Source organism: Phoca vitulina, unplaced genomic scaffold, assembly GCF_004348235.1.
Source record: "Phoca vitulina isolate PV1807 unplaced genomic scaffold, GSC_HSeal_1.0 scaffold75, whole genome shotgun sequence".
Taxonomy (NCBI): domain Eukaryota; kingdom Metazoa; phylum Chordata; class Mammalia; order Carnivora; family Phocidae; genus Phoca; species Phoca vitulina.
This window is the reverse complement of record NW_022589778.1, coordinates 1,029,935-1,050,989: the sequence shown is the minus strand read 5'-3', so window position 1 is coordinate 1,050,989 and position 21,055 is coordinate 1,029,935. Positions and strand designations below refer to the sequence as shown.

The window sequence follows — 21,055 nt, the reverse complement described above, 5'->3', positions numbered from 1 at the left end:
AACTCTTAAAGGTTCATATACATATGCTTCATTCCAATGCTGATTGATTGATTGATTGATTGAGAACAGTTGCCTGGAGCACAGTGTAGAAAAAGACCCCGAGGTTGCTGGCAGATTTGACAGAAGAGGGCCCTGGTTACAGTGTTGAGCCTGTGAATGAGGTGGGTGAAAGGCACCAACTGTGTTTCAATTTATCGTCCCAGGACCCACCAGATAAAATTCAAGCTTACTAGTACAGCATACAAAAGATGCACATTCCATATTGCATCCTATGTTCTGGCATGGTACAAAGGAAAAGTTACTTACAGATTACTTGATGTGCCATACTGTTTCACATCTCAGAGCCTTTACTCACACAACTCCCTTTTTCTGGGATAATTTTATTTCTCAGCCCAACATCATTCTCCCAGAGAAAGTCTTATCTTTCAAGTTTGAACTCAAAGACTTCTGATATCACTGAATCCTAAATAGATCTGACTTATTTTGTTTCCCCATAATATTCTATGGAGGACTTTAGCACACTATTACATAATAAATGGCTTTGTTTGCATTCACTGTCACATTAGTGATCTACTTCTGGGCAACAAATCTGCCCTAAAACTTAACAGCTTAAAATAACAAATGTTCATTTTGTCATGGTGTCGTTATCAGAAACCAAAGACTGTCTCAGTTGATGGTTCTGGCTCCATGTCTTTTAAATTTGTGGTCAAGGTGTCAACCAGGGCTGCAGTCATTTCAAGACGTGATGGAAGTTGAAAGATCCACTCCCAAGCTCACTCACATGGTTGTTGTAAGACTTGTTTCTTTTATGCCATTCAACTGAGGACTTGAGGTCTTCACTCTACCAGTAGGCCTCTCCATTGGGATTCTCACAACATGGCAACTTGCCTACCCCAGTACAAGTGATTCAAGAAAAAGAAAGAAACCCCAAGGCAGATGCCACAGGCCTTTGAATAATCTATTCTCAGAAGTAAAATCCCATTACATGTCACATTCTCTTCATAAGAAGCAAGTCAATAAGTTTAGCCCACACTTAAGGGAAAGAGATTACACAAGGGCATGAATACTGAGTCACGGATCACTGCCGGTCATCTAAGAGTTAGCCTACTACCTACAGTATCTTCCCTAACTGGGCTGAAACTAAAATTAATTTTTCTGTGTTTCACTATCATCTGCCTCGTGTTTGACACAGTGAATACCGAAAGAAGGAAGAAGAGAGGGTGGGAGAAAGAGACAGTGAGAGCCATCAGTCAAATTGTGAATTAAATCCCTTAATTGGAAATGACCAATTTATAAAACTATTGTTTAGAAGAAATAAACCCTGCTTTAATATCTTAGCCAAAATTCAAATTCATGAAATTTCTAGTAATGTGGACCTTGATTACAACATTTAACAGAAAAAGAATTTGTAGCTTAACAACTCTTACAGAGATCTGGAAAAGAATCTCTGAAGTTAGAAATAAAAAGACCAATTATGTTCATTCTCCCAGTTCATGGAGGCTCCTTGCAGTATATTTTGTGACTCTTCCAGAAGGCCCTGTGGCTGAAACACTGACATTTATGGATGCAGTTTTAGGTAATAAACAGAAGTTCAATTAACTTAAATGTGCTATCTGAAATGTTTCATCCAAAGTGAATTCTAATTTAGGCTGATTTCTCCTCAAATGCAAGATAGAAAAGTGTCCAGTCTCTTGCTTCAAAGTACTTAATGTGACTTTTGTTCCCCTTTGAAGTATAGCTTCTACTCACACATTCCCTCTTTCTCTTCTTAAACATGTAGATGATGGGAAAACACAAGTGATTAAAATCTGGTCCCTACTCTCAGAATTCAGTGTATACACACCCACCTAACCATCTAAACAAACAACCCTAATATAATGTGAATGTACTATAATGTGAAATAACCATAATATAATGTAAAATAGTGTCATACGAAGTACTGTAGGGTCATAGAAAAAGGGTCATTATCCTTGCCTGGGAGAAGTTGGAAGGTCAAATACATAAGATATGATATAGACCTCTCATAATGGGAAAGAAAGTATACAGTGGTTTGCCATCTTCTTTAAAAGGAAGAAGTAATAGGAGGAAGATAATTTAGTTTTGGGTCAAACTTCCTGAAACATCTACTGAATGTTACTAAAAGCCCACTTTGACATTAAAAGACATTATTTTAGCCAAAGTTGTATTGGGTTCCAATAAATTATTCTGTCCTAATCAACATCAATTTACTTAGTAAAATAAAAAATATTTACTATTCCATATAAAATAGGAGCATTTCAATTGCAGTTTCAAGAAAAAGAAAAGAAAATGATGATGAAAGAATCACAAAGCAAAACTTTCCTTGTCACTGCTCAGAGAAGCAACCATAATAGTTTCCAGTTCAGTTTAACTGTGATTGATTTTGTAGCAATTTAAATGTACAAACAATAAATTTATTCACATGAGTTAATTTGATTATAGCTTTAGAACTAATAAAGGACAATTTGAATGCTTTCAGACCTGAATTCTGTCTCCATTTTCTTTGCATTTATGGTCACATTAATCATGAGAGTAGCATATGAAAATGTTCTAAGATACACTTTAACTATATTAATTGCACTTTTAAAATAAAGGATTCTGATGTTTATATTTAATTCTGATTAATTTCTATAATAGAACATTGCAGATAAAAGAGATGTTAACTTCAGCTTAACTATATTTTCAATTTATCAGCCAAATATACAGAAGATTAATCACAATTCCATTCACAGAAAACAAATGTTGTATGAAGTCTTGTTTGAATTTCTAGAGAGAGTTGGAACAGGTGGGAAGTAACAGTAAGAATATGCATTTTTTATTCCAATCTTGGTTCTCTTGAAAAAAATCTGGGGGCAGGAAGAACTAGACAACAATTTAGCTTTCTTAGACATACCTTTTTAGCATCAAAATGATTATCATTTCTCTGAAATAGCAGTGAATTACAAAGAGGTGGAATAGGTAAAATGGTTTGGTGAAAGGGCATCACTGAATAAAATTAAGCATTGGGATTTAGCAAGTATACGATATGTGATCTTAAAAGACTTTCTAAATTAAAAAAAGATCAAGCTAGTCATCTCTGTCCTCCCCTCCCACTTACCATACTCCATATCTATATAAATGGGAAGATCTAGGCCAATGGATACAGAAACTAGTCCCTACAGCTCTTTTCTTTATTTATTCCACAGACATCATTTGCAAATTTATGTGTCAGGTACTGTGCTGAGTCAGATTGTCCTCTCTACGTAAGGTCTTACGACCCAGTAAGAGGAGACAGAACTCATTAAGCATAAGATTGTGCTGGTGAAAAGGAGGGTACAGATTTGAGATCTATTTCTAAAAGTGAATGGAGTAATCTTTGATTAGAGACTTGAGAAATGCTATTTTTTCCTTCCTGCATTTGGCTTCTATCAAGCTGGAGGTCTTCTGTTTCAACATTCTCCATAAATGCTTTACTTTCTTCTGCTCTCTGGTCCAAAATTTTCAACATATTGTCTTCAAATGGGAAGGTTAAAACAAACTGATACAAATGTTTCTCTTTACTTTCTCTGATCCATCATTTGAACCCACCTTTATTTTATTCTCTACTTTCATTCGTAGCCTGGATATTCTTTTTCTCTATTCTTTTTAAAATGCTTATTGGCCTTTTTTCTTTGTAAATGTTCGAACATTTACACAAAAGAAAAAAGGAGGAAAAAGCATTGGTATAACATACAAAGAATATATTTTATCATTCTATGGATGGTTTAGATCATTCCATACTCTCTCTTGAACCAATAAAACCTCTACATTTTTCTTTTCTCACACTTTCATTCACTTTTTAAATGTATTCCCCTTTATCAAAGCTGACAATTTTTCTTTGGCAAATTTGACTTTTGGGGAAAGGAGTATATCACATGTAGAATTTTTTTTTACAGTAAAAAACACAGGGTGAGTATTTTATTCATAAATATTAAAACAAAATCACTAAAGAGAAGAGTTAGGCATTTGAGACCAAATTCTATAGGATATAAGCACTAACTGTTAAATGAATTAAAGGGAAAACTTTTAAATTTTATTGTAAAGTAACTCAATTCTTGTTTATCGTAAGTCATCTTAGCTATGTTTCATAATTTGATGATCTGGAAGTTTTAGGACTGTGTAACCTAAGAATTACTTCTATCACATCTATGACAGGGATATCATTATGAGTAAGAAGTAGGGTTATTGTGCTTTGCTGCCAGGAAAACTCCTAAATTAGGAAAAGCTGCCATGCCTCATCTTCCAAGTCTATGGAAATGTTAAATGAGACAATGGATAAAACAGATGTTGACCACATAATTTCTCATGAGCTCAACTATGAAGGTTGATGCCCATCATTCCTTCTCACTTCAAGATTTTTGTAAAGGACTAATGAACTTAATAAAGAATGAGAATATAGTGGAAGATGAACAATGTAGACTGGTTGCTGGAATGTAGGGTTATATATCTGTTTCTTAATCTTCATTCCTGATTTATAGGGTTATGATGAGAATATGTCTTCTACTTTTGTACATGAATCAGTTCTCTCCTTGGAGAACGGAGAATCAGACTAAGGAGGAAAGTGATATAACAAAAGGCCAAGTAATATTGCAGTTATTATGTGTAATGGGGTCAATGGAGAGTAATGAAAATCAATATAAAAGATAACAGAATGAACAAAACTTGGAAAAGTCTTAGATAAATCAATAGAAACAGTGGACTAGGAGCATGTGAGGTTTCAGAGGAGTAAATACTTACTGATTGATTGACAGGTTGGTTAACATTCTGGCCACTTATTTCATTTTTAGGGCTTCTACTTGTATCTGCCAGCAGTGATCCACAGCAGAGAGCAGTTACTAAAATTCTCAACTTGGAGTTTTATTAATGCTTAGTCCCTCTTTCTGTTCTTAACATAGTCAATAGCCCACTCTACAGTATCTCAGGAGCTTTTGAACAAATTATCCACAGTAACAACTTGCAATTGTAAGAATTTCAAACATTTTTTTAATTTGATAAAGTCAAGACTTAAATTCATTCTTTATAGAACAGTAAACACTTTTGAGACCCTAAAAATATGAAATCTTAATGGAGATTATTTTCTGCCAAGACCTTTGTAACCTCATCATTTTGATTATTGGTACTGGACCTAAACGTATGTCATAACACCTGGAAATAATGACTGGTTCGGTCAGGTCTCTGGCAGGAAACACACAGGATAATCTATCTGGGGGGAGAAAAATAAAGAAGAATATTTATAAAGGTGTGACAAGGTGGGAGAGACAAACAGGTCTAGCAAAAGCAGAAAGTCCTTACCACCATGAGGCCGGAAGAAGAAACATTAAGGAATGGTTATTGGGACCTTGAAAGCATATTTCTATGGACAGGGCCACCTGATAGGAGCAGTAGCCTTTAGTAAAGGAATGAAGCCACCCTGTGACGACCTGGCAGAAAGTGAACTGGGGATTAAATATCCCAACCTCATTCTTCTTCCTACATCTCATCTCTTGATGGTGCCTCCATTGTCTAAACTCATCCAAAGAGCAAGAAAGCCACACATGTCAGCCTTAGGGAGTATAGAAAGGTAGGGGAGGAAGAAAAGGGGTTCTGAAGAACAAACATAACATATTTGGCTCAGTATCTGTCAATGCAGCATAGTATATTCTGCCAGGCAATTCTTTCATTTTTCTTCATATAGTTTTTAACAGCTTAAATTTTCATTGTTAACACTGTAGAGCTAGCTACCTCTTCCTCTTCAATATATTCAAATTTGAGCCTTCTATCTCCCAGATATAGCCTCATATATTCCTCCTCATATATTCAAAAAATGAAAAAAAAATTCTTTCTATAGAAGAATTGCAAGATAAGTGATTTAGGAGTATGGGCAAAATGACAAAGTTGGAACATTGGCTTCAGTTCCAGCAATCTAGTTTTCTCCTTTCCTTGTTCTACCAAAGGCCCAGGGCCTTCATGATGATCCCCCTTTCGCATCCTATGGGCCTCTCTCGCTGTTGAAAAGTGACATCATCTAGCTAGTCTTTTTCTCTCCCAACACAGCTAAACATCAAATAGTGATAATAATTTGAGCTTATAAATCTTCACTATTGCCACTGAAGGTTAATACCTTTGCTTACATTTCAGAAAGGCAGGTATGAAAGATAATTTTGATGTCAGCAAGAAGTAAAGAGAAAGGAAAATGTCAAACAAATGCCCCTAATTCCAGGATCCTTGTGGTAGTCACAGGGCTGTTCATTAAATATTTGTGGTGCTCCTCAGCATGTAGTATTATTATACTTCGTTGACCACTGTGGGTAGGTGTGGTCATGTGACTTGCTTTGTCCAGGGAGATATGTCACTTCTGGGAGGAAACTTTAAGATCTAATGTATGATTCATATTCCTATCTCCTTCTTCCTTTCATGGAGCCAAACAATGTTCTAGATAGGGGCTTCTCTGACAGCCAAGATTCTGAACTGAGTATAACATGATGGGATGGCTATATGCCATCAACAAGCAAAAAAATCTCAGGGTTTTTTTGAGACTCTGAAATTTGGTCTTACTTGTTACCATGGCGTAACAGAGCCCATAATGACTGATAGAATACTAGCCTGTATCACCAATATCTTACTTCTACACAGTGACACTTCACTATCTTCAAAATCTTGGTTTTTATTAGTTTTTAAAGAGCAAAAATATACCAGGAGCATGTACACTTTATGTACTGCTATATCTGGGAGATAGAAGGCTCAAAAAATTTCTAGAATATTAAATATATATACTTAAGTGATTAGTTTATATTTCATAAGTCAAAGATTCAAAAAAGAAGTGTGAATAGTATGATTATATAAAGTAACAGGTATACTTTCAATGAAACATACAAGGACATTTCTAAAAGTATGCTTCTAGAACAATGTCTTATAGCTCCTCAGAGGAATTTGGAAATATTGTCACCCTGGAAAAGCAAATCCCTAAATTATGAGGCTGGAAGGTTACTTCTGATATTCCCATACTATCGGCATAATGAATTTTTCCTATATTTTGGCTTCTTAAATTGTCTAGAGCTTTTTAAGTTGAAGTTATGCCTTTAAAAAAAAAAAAACAGAAGAGGAACAAGAAAGCAGAAACTCTGAAAATAAAAGTAATTTACCTTTCAATATAATTAAAAGACATAAATATCTCAGAGAATGCTTTTCTGTTTCAGCCATGACTGCTCTATGGAGTGGAAGAAAAAAACAGAGATCACATTAAAACAAAATTAATCAGCTGAAACATACTACATATGCCTCAGTGATTAACAAGAATATTTTATTTCTATCAGTTATGCAAATGAGAACAAGGTATTTTAAGGTTTTCCCAGTTTGCATATTAATTCAGAATATATAAAACGATTTGAATAAAAATGACCTAGAGGCATCTCTCCAAAAGTCTGTATACAAGCACAGCATTATAAACTCATTGACCCTTCTGTGGTATATTAACCCATCCTTTTCATCTGGAAGTTTACATATTAAACTAATTTTCAGTTAATAAAGAAGACTTTTGTTTAAAGAGAAATGTGTAATCTATCACTTTGCTAATCTTTTATGGATTTCAGCCCCCAGTTCACATCGACGTTCTCAAACTTCAGCGAACATCACATTTACGTTGGGCACTTACTGAAAACACAGATGCCTCTGTGATTCTGGAAAGTTTGATTTGGTGGTCTGAGGTCAAATTTTCCAGGTTATTTCTGATGCAACAGGTCTAGTCACTATCTACTAAGAAACACTGCAAAGACAGTGCCCTTAACATCTTATAAAGGTATTAGACATTGATTTTCTGAGTTTTCATCATGTATTTATAGATACCCATGCTTTCCATAAACACCCTCTTCTCTAACAACAAAGGAGAAAAGAACATTTTATCCTATTGATTTATTTTCCTTGATGAAGAGTCAACTATTCATTTTTTATTAAGTGAGTAAACCATTTATTATTCAAGTCACTTACTGTTTGAGATTTATTGCAAGCAAATAACTCCCTAGAAGTGTCTAATTTGCAAAAATTAGACTGCTATAACTTACTGTGTTTAAGAATGTGTTGTCTCTGACTTCACCCACTGTTTCTTATTGAGAATACTCTTCAAAATTTACATTGATTAGACCATTTTATTCTTGCTTTATTGTTTTATGAAAACTTTTCTGCCACTGGCAATGCCTTTGTACAAATGTATCTCTCTCTATTTGACTTGTGTGAATTCTGCAGGCTCTCATTTTTCTGGGCATCTCTGCAATATTTCCTGAACATAATAAAAACATTGTTCAGTTTTACAGATTATAAAAATAAATGGACCCTACTAATTGTCATTTGGTCGACTTACTTTGCATTTCTGTTTATTTCTTCTTTAAGGGCATATGAAATACATAGTAGAATAACTGGAAAATATTTAGCAAAAAATGAACAAATGAAACCACCCCCAAATCCTACCATTAAGATATAACCACTGTTAAATGTTTAATTTACATACTTTTAAATTTTTTTATGCTAAGAGTACATATAATTTAAAAAAAAAAAGATCAATTCTTTCGATGTTTTGTAATCTGCTTTTTTTCCTGTCTCCCTGTGTTCTTCTTCAATTCTTACCACCTTTTCCTCTCATGCTCCCTATTCTGTTGTTGTTTCTAGGTTTACTGAGATATAATTGGCAATAACACTGTGGAAGTTTAAAATGCACAGCTGTAATAATTTGATACATGTATATATTGCAAGTGTTAACCACAACAAGGTTAGTTAACAAATCACATAATTATCTATTTTTGGTGTTGTTATGGTAAGAATATTTGGGGATCTATCCTCATAGCAGCTTTCAAATATACAATACAGTATTGTTAACTATAGTCACCATGCTGTGCATTAGATCCCTGGAACTTATTCGTCTTATAACTGAAGGTTTTTACACTTTGACCAACATTTCCCCACTTCCCTAACCCTCCAGCTCCTGAAACTACCACCTATCTACTCTCTGTTTCTTTGAGCTTGACATTTTTAGATTCCACATGTTAAGTGAGCATATATAAGAAAGTACTTGTCTTTCTCTGTCTTACTTATTTTATTGAGCATAATGTCCTCAAGACCCATCTATGTTGTGCAAATGGCAGAATTTCCTCCTTTTATGGCTGAATAATATTCCATTATAGATATATATCACATTTTCTTTATCTATTCATCTCTTGATGGACACATAGGTTGCTCCCATGCCTTGGCAACTGTGAATAATGCTGCAATAAACATAGGATCCAGGTATCACTTTGCGATAGTGATTTAATTTCCTCTGGATATATGCCCAGAAATGGGATTGCTGGATCATATGGTAGTTCTATTTTTAACTTTTTAAGAACCCTCCATACGGTTTCCCTAGTGGCTGCACCAGTTTGCATTCCCACTAACAGTGCACAGGGGTTCCTTTTCTCTATTTCTTGATTATTTCCCTGTTTTTAGAGCCAAAGCAGCAAATGTTTCAATTAGATACATACATATTCTTTCCTTTCTAAGACATAGACTTGCCTTGCAAAGGAAACCAAGAGACTGTGTTCGGGAGAGTCATGGTCCTCTGCTGAATAATTAGGCCCATCAACATTTCTTGAGTGCTATCAGGGATATGTGCATTCTTATGTCATTTACATACATTCTAATTATAATTCATGGTCTTTCATTAGTTGAGACCATAATCCCATGGTTATAAAGGCATATAAATCTGTGGTAGAAAACTTGCTTTCTTTGGTAGAACTTCATTACATACTATATACCTCAATACACTTGATATAATTGATGTTATTAGCCTGAAAAATGTAGTTTTTTTTTTTTTTAACAAACTGAGGATTTCTAAAGGTGAGACCCCCCACATGGATGTACTGATAAGCTTTAAAGCAAGGATTACTAGGGTATGTGGCTGGCTCAGTCGGTTAAGCATCTGCCTTTGGTTCAGGTCATGATCCCGGGATCCTGGGATCTAGCCCCACGTCAGGCTACCTGCTCAAGGACTATCCCAGTTATAATTTTATATGGACCATAGTATGTGCACAAGAGAAGAGGAAAAATAATATGTTAATAAGTCAAATAGACAATGGGTGAAACATGAAAAATCAGGTATGTTCTTGTACCAATTACCCTGTTTCTCTTCTACCAAGTACTCATCACTGTCCTTATTAATGAAGGGTATGGCCGGGTAAGTGCATGAGAGTAACAATAATAACAACAATTAACATTTCTCTAGTGCCAACCAGGCACTGTCCTGAGAGCTCTATAGGTCATGTCATTTAAACCTCCCAACAACCCTGTGATTACCTCATTTAAGTTAAATTAACTTGGTGAAGGGCATAGAGCTAGTAAGTGGTGGTGCTGGAAGCCAGAGTCCAGAGCCTGTGCTTTTAACCACCCCAACATGATGATGTTCTCAATAAAAGCGTACGTTCTTTTACTTATTTATTTATTTGTTTGTTTATTTATTTATTTAGTGAACAGGGGGAGGGGCAGAGGAAGAGGGAGTAAAAAAATCTCCAGCATTCTCCAGGCTGAGCACAGAGCCCAGTGCGGGGCTCAATCTCATGACCCGGAGATCATGACCTGAGTTGAAATCAGGAGTCGAAGGTTTAAATGACTCAGCCATCCAGGTGTCCCAAAAGCATGTGTTCTTAAGTGCTGCTTCTTAACCTTTACTTTCAGAACCAATCATTAGTTCTTAATTTACTCAATTCTGAGCCTCTTATCAATAGAGATGAAAAATTTTCTGTTCTGCAAAACAACTTATTACTTTTCACTTGATAATTGCCATGTTCCTCCCAATGCGACCCTCCCCACCCCACCCCCCCGGCCCCCAGTGCCTGGCCACACTGAGCATTGCAATTAAAACCATGGACCTAGTTCATCCTCCACAGATCTGGCATAACCTGGCATCGTTTGATCTGCCTCTGTTGGAAAAGGAATAAACTGGGTAGGCTTGTAAAGGAGACAAAACTACGTCGCCATCTGTGGGGCTCTAGAAACATTTAAAATAATTACACATATTTTATTATTTCCTTTGTTTTATCTCAATAAAGTGTGCAGTGTCCACATGTAATTACATCTAAAAAATTAATACATTGCATAGGGAATAGTATTCAGAGCCGTGGAAGAAACTTGAAATTACACATTTTGGAAGCAAATCTTTGGAAGCAAACCCCAAAATTTAAGGATGTAAAGGGAAAAAATGCACCACTTCTGCTTAGTGACAAAGTTACCTTTTGGTGGCAACATTTTTAAAGATGAAATTCTGTGGCTATAATTCTTTTCATAATTAACTTTTAACCAGAAGGGAAAAGAACATTATGGGTTGTGATTTACTACTTCACATTACTAAGGGTATTTGCATTAAAAAAAAGAGACATTCTCAGATGTAATTAATTCTCCTGATCTGAACAAATGGTTACAGAGTATTTGAGAAGACACATCAAAATTTTATTTATTATTCAATAAGATAGAATAAGATATAAAATTATACAGAAAATACATGATTTTATGATTGGAAGAAATTTTTCTTTCATCCAAGGATCCTAGGGAATGTTTATTTTTCATTTTACCTTGAATTACCTCATTATGCTTATTATTGCTACCAGCAGTTTATAGAATGAAACATGAATGAAAGAACCCCATATTTTACAGCTACTCTGAAGAATCAGCACAATAAATTCAGAATAATCTGCTCCAAATTCCATTTTGCATTGCACGTGTCTCTCTCCAGGATGTCATCACATATGTCCAAGCATTTATATTATAAGACTTATACTATTGAAGTCTTACTGTAAAATTTCAAATAGTGAAACTCTTGGCCATGTTAAGTTGGGTTGCAGAGGACCACAATGTTAAAAGCACAAATTTTGAATAAGGTCCAAATCTCTAATACTTATTAGCTATTTGTCCTTGGGCAACTATTTAATTAACATCCACCCAGCTGGACATGCCTTGGCTTTTTCTTTTTTACTCATCACCTCATTCAATCAATTACTAAGTCTTGCCAATTCTATTTCCTAAACTTCTCTTTATGTCATTCATTTGTCTCTATCCTTTTTGCCATTACTTGCTTCAAGGCATTGTTATCTTTCTCCTTCACCCCTGCAAAAGCCTCCTAAATGGTATTCATTCATCCTTCTGTGCTGTTTTCTAGTCCATTCCCTAAAAAGCAGCCAGAATAATCTTTTATAGAACAAATCTGATTGTAGCTCACTCCTAATTAAAAGAAACAAACAAAATACAAATAAGCAAGTAAACCTTGTCTTCACATTCCCTTTGGCCTAAAATCTAAAATTAACAGGTGGCCTGCAGGAAGGCCCTGTAAGAGCCAAAGTCTCCTTCCTATGCTTCCTCTTACTCTGCATGACAATCCCATTAGCTGCCCTTCATTTTCTGAAAAGCATAGACTACTTCCCCATCTCTGAACCTTCGTAGATTCTCCTCTCTTTGTCTCAAATAATCTGCCCTCCTTCCCTGACTCCACTGCCAACCCTTCCTTGGTTGACTTACTTTTATGCTTCTGGACTCAGAAACCTTCCCTGACTCGCCCCCCACCCCAGACTAAATCAGATTTGTCTGCTATATAATCTCCTATATAATCTCATACGCCTTCTGGATTTCTCTGTAGTGCTTTTCATAATTGAAACCAACTGATTTGTTCTCTAATTACTTGTTTAGTATTTCTCTAGTGAGTTGATGGAAATTCCACCCTCCATCAAAACACAAATTCAATTAAATTATATAAACAAAAACTGAATAAATAGGGCCAATTTTGTGCAAGAGACAACAGATAGTTTATCAATAAGCACTGAATAAATGAATGGAACTGTGAACCTCAGGTTTCCTTCTGAGGAATGGGATAATAATAATAATAATGCTTATTTCATAAGATTGTGATGCTGACTGATGTGATATCATGTCTAATGCACTAAGCACAGGGCCTTTCACATAGAAGGCACTCCAAATTGATAGCATTTTTAAAATTATAATTCTAAATGTCATGGTACAATTCACATTAACCTAGTAAATTAATTATTTACTTATTTTTACTTTTTTAGGTAACACTTACTGAAAGCATGGACAAAAGAGACCAAAATAATCACTTAGAAGCAAATTGCTTATTTGGTATAAACCTAGCATATTAGAGCAAAATTACGTTTTCACTATTTTAAAAAAAATAAATAAGGTCTTCTGTGTGAGGGTTAATTAAAATATAAATATATAGCTAACACTGGACCACTATGTAAATTGCCCAAAATTGTTCATTGGTTTATACCACAGAGCTTTAAGTTACTTGGTTAATATAGGAACTCACCTCTTTTTATTGTGATGAACCAGGCATATCAGAAAAATAAAAAGAATAGACATTGATTACAGTAAGATGGTGAAATGTCTCTCATGACATCTTTGTGGATAAGATGGAGGATTATGGTCATATTGGAGGATTCAAAATGTGCTGATTTCAACTGATGCTAATCAGAATAGAGTTCTCTATTCTTTTCCCTATCCTGTTCATTTTTATCAATGAATTGCTTAAAGACAGAAAAGTTAAGCTTCTCCAATGACCATATTAGTCAGAGCCAAGAATGAGGGAGTGGGGGCAGTGAGGGAGACAGCTAGCCTATTTACTAGCAGAGTTGACCAAGATCCAAAAATATCCGGAAAGGATAGAATAAAGGACAACATTAAAAATATCATTAAAATGCTACATGGGTTTAAAAGTTGTACAAACACAAAATAGGGAAGACCTGTCTGGGTAAATAGAAGGTAGTATTTTTTAAAATCCTACAGCTTTTAATGGTCAATGAAGTGACTGGTAGTAAAAGTTAAACAATAGCAGCCACAAAAATCATTTAAAAAGTACTATAATGCAATTTTAGATTTTATTAATAGACACAGAGGCACATAAAGGAATTGAAAAATTTAGCCCTATGAAATTTCAAGTCTCACATTTTCAAGTCCCTCCTTTTTGAGGGAAGGAGGGAGAAGGCAATCATTAAAAAACGTTTTGTATACTTATATGTATAAACCTATATGCTAAGGGAAATTTCAAGAGGAAAACACACACACACACACACACACACACACACACACACACACACATACACAAGTTCTTGATTCCAAGGAACTTACAGTTCCTTACAGGAGGGGCTCCAAATGCAGATACCATAACAGAAATGAGAACATGGAAAAGTTCAGAAAAGAAAGTAAAGCTAAAAGTGCTGTGGATATTGAAAAGAACTCCCTCTGATCATGAAGAATAAATGACTTCCAGGTAGAGGTGGCATTTAAGCTAGGTCTTGAAAGATTGGTAGAATTAGACATGTGGAAATAGCACACCAGATAGAAGAAAGAATGTCAGATAAGTATGGCCACAATAACAACTAGGATGAGTTTGGGAAAGATGAATTATCCAGTTTGACTGAAATGTAGGGTAAATCAAGGAAAGTAGCAAAGGAACAAAGAAAAGAAATACCACTAATAGTATAGGGCCATAGGTGGCATGTCAAGGAGATAGAACATATTTTGTGGGCTATGGCAATCACATATCTATTATCTATCTATCATCTATCTACCTACCTACCTATCTATCATCTATCTATCCATCCATCCATCCATCCATCCATCTATCTACCTGAAGAGTCAAAGCCTTGCTACATATTTAAGAGCAATATATTTGAAAGGGAGAAATCTCAGTTCTGATACTCATTGTAGAGAAGTAATCTTAGTTACACCATCCAAAGGGACATGAAATTAAGTTACAAAAGCAGGTTGAACTATTCAAGGTAGTTTCTGCCTTCCTAGAAAGTAGGCTATAGCTGAATCTCTTCTTCTTATCCTCTGGTCCTTGGGTTGAAGGAGGGAGGGTGGGATTGTTCTTGGATCCTCAGACACATAGTGACCACCACTCTACATTACTCATGAATTACACTATCATCTGCACTCCCTTCCCGTTATGTCCATCTCATGGATTGAAATTTCCTGTTTGCAGGATGGTCTGAAACCCACCTGAACTGTATATTCTTTGGACATTGTTCCTTGGACTGTCAATCATTGTCTCCTGAAGTGTTACTGAAATGGAATCTGGAGAGCATCTGCAAGATTCACCTAGAGTGCTAAGTTAAAACCAAGACCTACTGATCAGATTTTTGGCATTGTGTCCTAGGAATTTGCATTCTAACAAGCTTTCTAGGTAAATTTCAGGTTCATTAAAGTTTGAGTATCACTGCTTTATAAGAAGTTGCTTCTTTAATGAATCATAATTAATTGAAAGAAAGCTAAAGAAAGTATTCAGATGGGAAAAAAATATTTAGGTTTGGGAGAAGGCATGATTCTCATTCCTAAACATTTAGAATGGTGTCAATAACTTGGAAGTCAGACTGGATTAGAGCCCCCTTGCTTCTTTTTAATTCTGAGATTCAGAAAATGCCCCCCAAAAAGAAGTATTTAAACATTGAAGTCTGACCAGTCAGATGCAAGTTATGTTTTTCTACCTAGTGTACTTTTTTTTTTTTTTATTAAAATGTTTTATTTATTTATTCATGAGAATCAGAGAGAGAGAGAGAGAGAGAGGCAGAGGCAGAGGGAGAAGCAGGCTCCCCACTGAGCAGGGAGCCCGATGTGGGGCTCGATCCCAGGACCCTGGGATCATGACCTGAGCTGAAGGCAGACGCTTAACCATCTGAGCCACTTAGGCGCCCCTACCTAGTGTACTTTTAAAATTAATCTAACATGTTATTTTTCCCAGATTTACCGAGGTATACTTGACATATAACCCTGACATATTACCCTTGAGTGTAAGCTTAAGATGTACAACATGGTAATTTGATACACGTATATATTGTGAAATGATTACCACAACAAGGTTAGTTAACACATCCATTACCTCACATAATTACTGTTTTTTTTTTTTTTAAGTGTGGTGAGAAAATTTAAGATCTACTCTTAGCAACTTTCAAGTATACAATACAGTTCAAGGAACTATGACAGTCATTAAGCTGTATATTAGATGCCCAGGAAGTATTTAACTTATAACTGAAAGTTTGTCCCCTTTGATCAACATCTCCTCATGTCACCAACCCCCCAGGCTCTGGCAACCACCAATCTACTCTTTGTTTCTATGAGGTCGATTTTTTTTTAGGATTTCACATATAAATGAGATCATACAGTATTTGTCACTCTCTCTCTCTCTCTGACTTATTTCACTTAGCATATGCCTTGAAGATTCATCCATGTTGTCACAAATGGCAGGATTTCATTCTTATGTAGGGCTGAAGAAAATTATATATGTAAATATACCACATTTTCTTTGTTCATTCATCTGTTGATGGACACTAAGGTTTTTAATGTGTCTTAGATATTATAAATAGTGCTGCAATGAACATGGAGGTATAAATATCTCTTCAAGATAGTGATTTCATTTCCTTCAGATATATACACAGAAGTAGGATTGCTGGATCATACGGCAGTTCCATTTTCAACTTTTAGAAGAACCTCCACACTGTTTTCCATAGTTGCTGTACCAATTTATACTCCTACCAAGAGTACATTAAGTGTTCCCTCTCCCCCGTATTCTCTCCAGCACTTGTTATCTCTGATCTTTTGATAGTAGCCATTCTAACAGGTGTGAGATGATATCTCATTGTGGTTTTGATTTGTGATGATTGGTGATGTCGAATTCTTCTTGATGTACTTGTTGGCCACATCTATCTTCTTCCAAAAACATTATTTTTATGTTGCCATAATCCGTATATTATGTGGACAGAGCAGAGTGTTCTTGACTGTCAGTTGAATTGCCACTATGAAAAACATAACTTACATTTTCATGAATGTTTAAGTGTGTATATTAACTCTGCTGGAAGATAGTCTGGATGTTTTTATTTTATACTTTACTTCATTATAAAAAGACTAGTCAAGTCATATAAAAAATGATTAATACTTGCACTTAAATGGCCCATTATCCTCATTGATTTTATCACTTAATTGAGGTGAATAGCATGAATAAGCCTGAGTCCTCTCCTTTGTTTTGAAAAGAAACAGTCTTAAAGAAATTTTCATGTGTTTAATAAGGCATCTGTAGAGTAGTTTAGGAGACAACAACTGTAACTTCAATGTGAAAAAAGATGAAATTTTTGAATGGAAGTGTGGAATTTGTGTCAAATTGCTCAACAAAAATATAAATCCATGTACCTAACCAATAATAATTGATCATTAGTTCTGAGCCTTTAATGCTCCTCGATGTTTCATAAGAGCCCTATCCAAATAGGGGATGGGGTTTCAGTGATACATTTAAAATGTTCCTTACCTAAGATTTCTCTCAAAATTATTTTCTCTCCAGATTTTAAAGTAATATCCAAGAAGACAGTCATATTTAAGAGGGAAAAAACAGAAGCAAAATGATAGTAGAATGCTTTTCTGACCTCTCAGGCTATGGTCTAACACTGGGAAAATGATGTTTAAAAAGTGAGATAGAATGTGTATGCAAAAAAAATTTGGTCAATATTTTATTTCTTTCATCAAATTGATTAGTGAATTAAATAAAACAACCAGAGAAATTCCTTCAAATCAATTAACATTCACAAAACAAAGTCGTTTTGGGGTTTGTTTTTTTACTAAAATCTTTACATTGCTACAAATTGGGTTGGCAATGAGTAGCAATGATCTTAGTATGTTTTCAACCATTTTCTCATTACATTACATATGAGAACAAACCTTCATCAGCTATGTAGACTCAGAATGGAAGAAAAATAAATATAAATCTATGTACCCATGTTTACACCTTAGCAGCATTTTGCTGTTCATCTGTATGAATATTTTATTGTTAAATCTTATAATATAAAGAGATTTCTATTAGAGTGCAAATTCAGAGAGATTCATGCCTTTTAAAATAAAGGTTTAGGGATGCTTGGGTGGCTCAGTAGGTTAGGCATCTGACTCTTGATTTCAGCTCAGGTTATGATCTCAGGGTCATGGGATCAAGCCCTGCATGTGGAGCCTGTTGAAGATTCTCTCTCTCCCTCTCTGCCTCTCCCTCTCTCTCTCTAAAAAAAAAATTAAAAAAAAATAAAAAAATATTTAAAATATAGGTTTAAATATGGTTTATATAATTTGACCCTTTTTTATAAAATTCCAATGGATAATGTTCAAAATAATGAAAAACATTAAACAATTACCAACATTAAATACTTTAGATATTTATTACTAAAACATAATTTTAGTGTGTATTACCTTTAAAGTGTTCTAACGATTAAAAATATACTATAATGGTGAAATTTAGCAGATGAAAAACTTTTACTCCTAAAAAGATAACGTACAGGAAAAAATTTTCATCTTATTTACATGTGAAACATGTAATTCATCCAATGTTCATACTTACTAATTCATCCAATGTTCATACTTACTACTTGAAACACAATCACAACAAGTAAGGCAGATGAAGAAATTATATTTATCTTACTCCATAAAGACATTTGAGTTAGAATATTTCATTTGTAAACTGAGTCTATATTTAAAAAAATCATTCACATTCTACTAAGAGTAAGAAATGATACATAGTACAGAGACCTTGAGTTTAGGGAGCCTACAGTCTCTTAGGAAATAATCGTAATAAATAAAATAATAGAGTTTTCATAAACTACAATTAGTAGAATACTTGAGTTTCATGGGATGTCCAGTACTGTGTGAAAGATGGGTTCCATAGAGAAATATACATGGGAAACACTGTATATTATATAGTCTAGTCTACTCTTAAAAATTCACAGTGAATATGAGAACTATAAAGGCTCTGAGTATTCCTGTAATAAAAACACGTGTTTAATTTTACTTAACACACAACTCTTAAAATTTTTTGGAGCAGAGATATTCCTTACTTCCTTTTCTCCCTGCAATAACACTTGTTAGCATCCTACAGAATTAATTCCTTGGAACATGATTTGGGGAGTATCTCAATAGAAGTATAAATTAGGCAAACTGTACACAAGGAGAAGTGGTTACATGTGGGGGTCAAGGAAGCTTTCATAAACATGGAAATGACTCAGCTGGGTGTTGAAAGAGTAGGAATTTGCTACATCTGAGAGAAGGAAAGTCTAGGCAAAATAAAAAACCTGTGTAAAGTGTTGGGAAACAACATGGAATGTAATGGAGTGGATGGGAGTAATAGGAGTTTAAACTGAGAGAACAGCATAGGACAATCAAAGGTCTTCCATGTTTTTCTTAAGATGTGGACTTTTGAACTTTCTGGTGCAAAACTTGGAAAGTCAGATACAAGCCAAATATATCAAATTGGGAAGAGTTTTAGATTGGCAATTAAGATAAATGACTCATAAAAATACACATGACAGATTTGAGGGGGATGATGCTGGGATAAGAACTCAAAGGGCAATATATAATGTACCATAAGCTTTTATAAATTTATTTTACAATTTATAAATAAATTGTTAATAAACATTTTTACTTATTCAATATTTTCTCAGCATCTTCTACATTCTGAGCATTATGCTAGTCATTGGAATATGAGAGTCCTTGCTCTCAACAAATTAAATTTATTAAGAGATATTCATATAAAGAAATAAAATATAGTGAGATACATAGAATCCCATCATTTAATTCTCTATATTGTATCGCAGGTATTCAATTAATATTTTTTGGATGAGCAGAATGGATGAATGGATGAATGTTGAAGGTAATATCAGTGTGGTATTAAAATATACAGGAGAAATATGATGTAATTTTTTGGTCTATCTGTTCTGCTTGGTAGTAAAATTTTAAAAGTCTCTTAAATTGTGAAGTAAATAAAACATTCAGGTATATTTTTAATTTCAAGACAAAGAAATTTCAGAAGCCCTTGCTCTTCCTTGTTTTTAGAGATATTTACTTTTAGAAAGTTTAAAATCACTACATAGATTACAGGGAATCTGAAAAAAATTTTAAGAGGAGTAAAACAGTCCAATTCACATTTCTAGAAAATCATGCCAGATTTCTTCCTAACATTGAAATACATTCATCCAAATGTATTTTGGACAAATCCAAATTCACTGATGCTCTTGTTGCTCAAGATATTTTTAGAACTCTTCTTTGGCAATCACGTTCAGAGCCCATGGCACATTATTTAAATAGCTTCCTAATTCTGTACTGAGTGCCAGTGACATTGCAGTTGTTTTTTAGATTAGTGCCATTTAAAAAAAAAAATCCTTCAGATGGCTCTTCTGAACCACGTAGATATTGAATATTGACCCATACCTTTGATATTTGCTACAGCTCTGCTGCAGTCTATCTGCATTCATCTGTGGATTGGTAAAATTAGAGGACTATAAAGATTAAGATAGACCAAGGGCTTGGAAATAGGCTCTTATAAAACATGTCAAATTCAGTCTTGAATAAGTGTCACCCAAAGTAGAGAAAACATTCTTAAAGAGGTTATTTGAAGAGCACACATGGAGGGATGCACAATTCCCGGTTAAGCCTTACCACTTCACGTTGTTAACTTTAAGATTTTTAGATTCACAAATAACAAATCTCAGTATATAAAAACACTAGCCAATTTTCCTTTCCTTCTATCTGTTAGTTTCCTTTTGTGATATTTTGTTAAAATTGTTTTTTAACACTTGTATTTAATGTTAAGCAGTGGATGTTACTCACCTGCCCCCAACATACACCATGTTCAAACGGTGAACTCAAACAGAATTTTGACAAGGGTTGATATAATCCCTGCTGTGTAATATATTTAAATGATCAATGAGCAGGCAAAAGATGGACATCAGAGGATGGAGTAGAGATGGGGAAGTCTGCCATAAAAGGAGGTGCTCGAAAGTTGCATTTTAAGCAGATTTTTGGTAGGATACACACATAATATACATACTTTGTATAGATTTTTGATCATGAAGCTTCAAGATAAAGACACTCGAATTGAATGAAATAAAATGAAAGTGTGGGAAGCAATACTACAAAAGGAATCAATTCAGAGTAGTGAATTATCACAGTTAATTCTTTTAAATAGGTTTTTGCACTTGACGGAAATCATAGA

At 34.6% G+C, this 21,055-nt stretch overlaps 1 protein-coding gene across 10 annotated transcripts in view; it reads right to left on the bottom strand.

Annotated features, from left to right (window-relative positions):
• Positions 1-21,055, bottom strand: part of LINGO2 (leucine rich repeat and Ig domain containing 2) — a 1,236,800-nt gene that overhangs the window by 504,816 nt on the left and 710,929 nt on the right. The gene's annotated exons all lie outside the window — the stretch shown is intronic.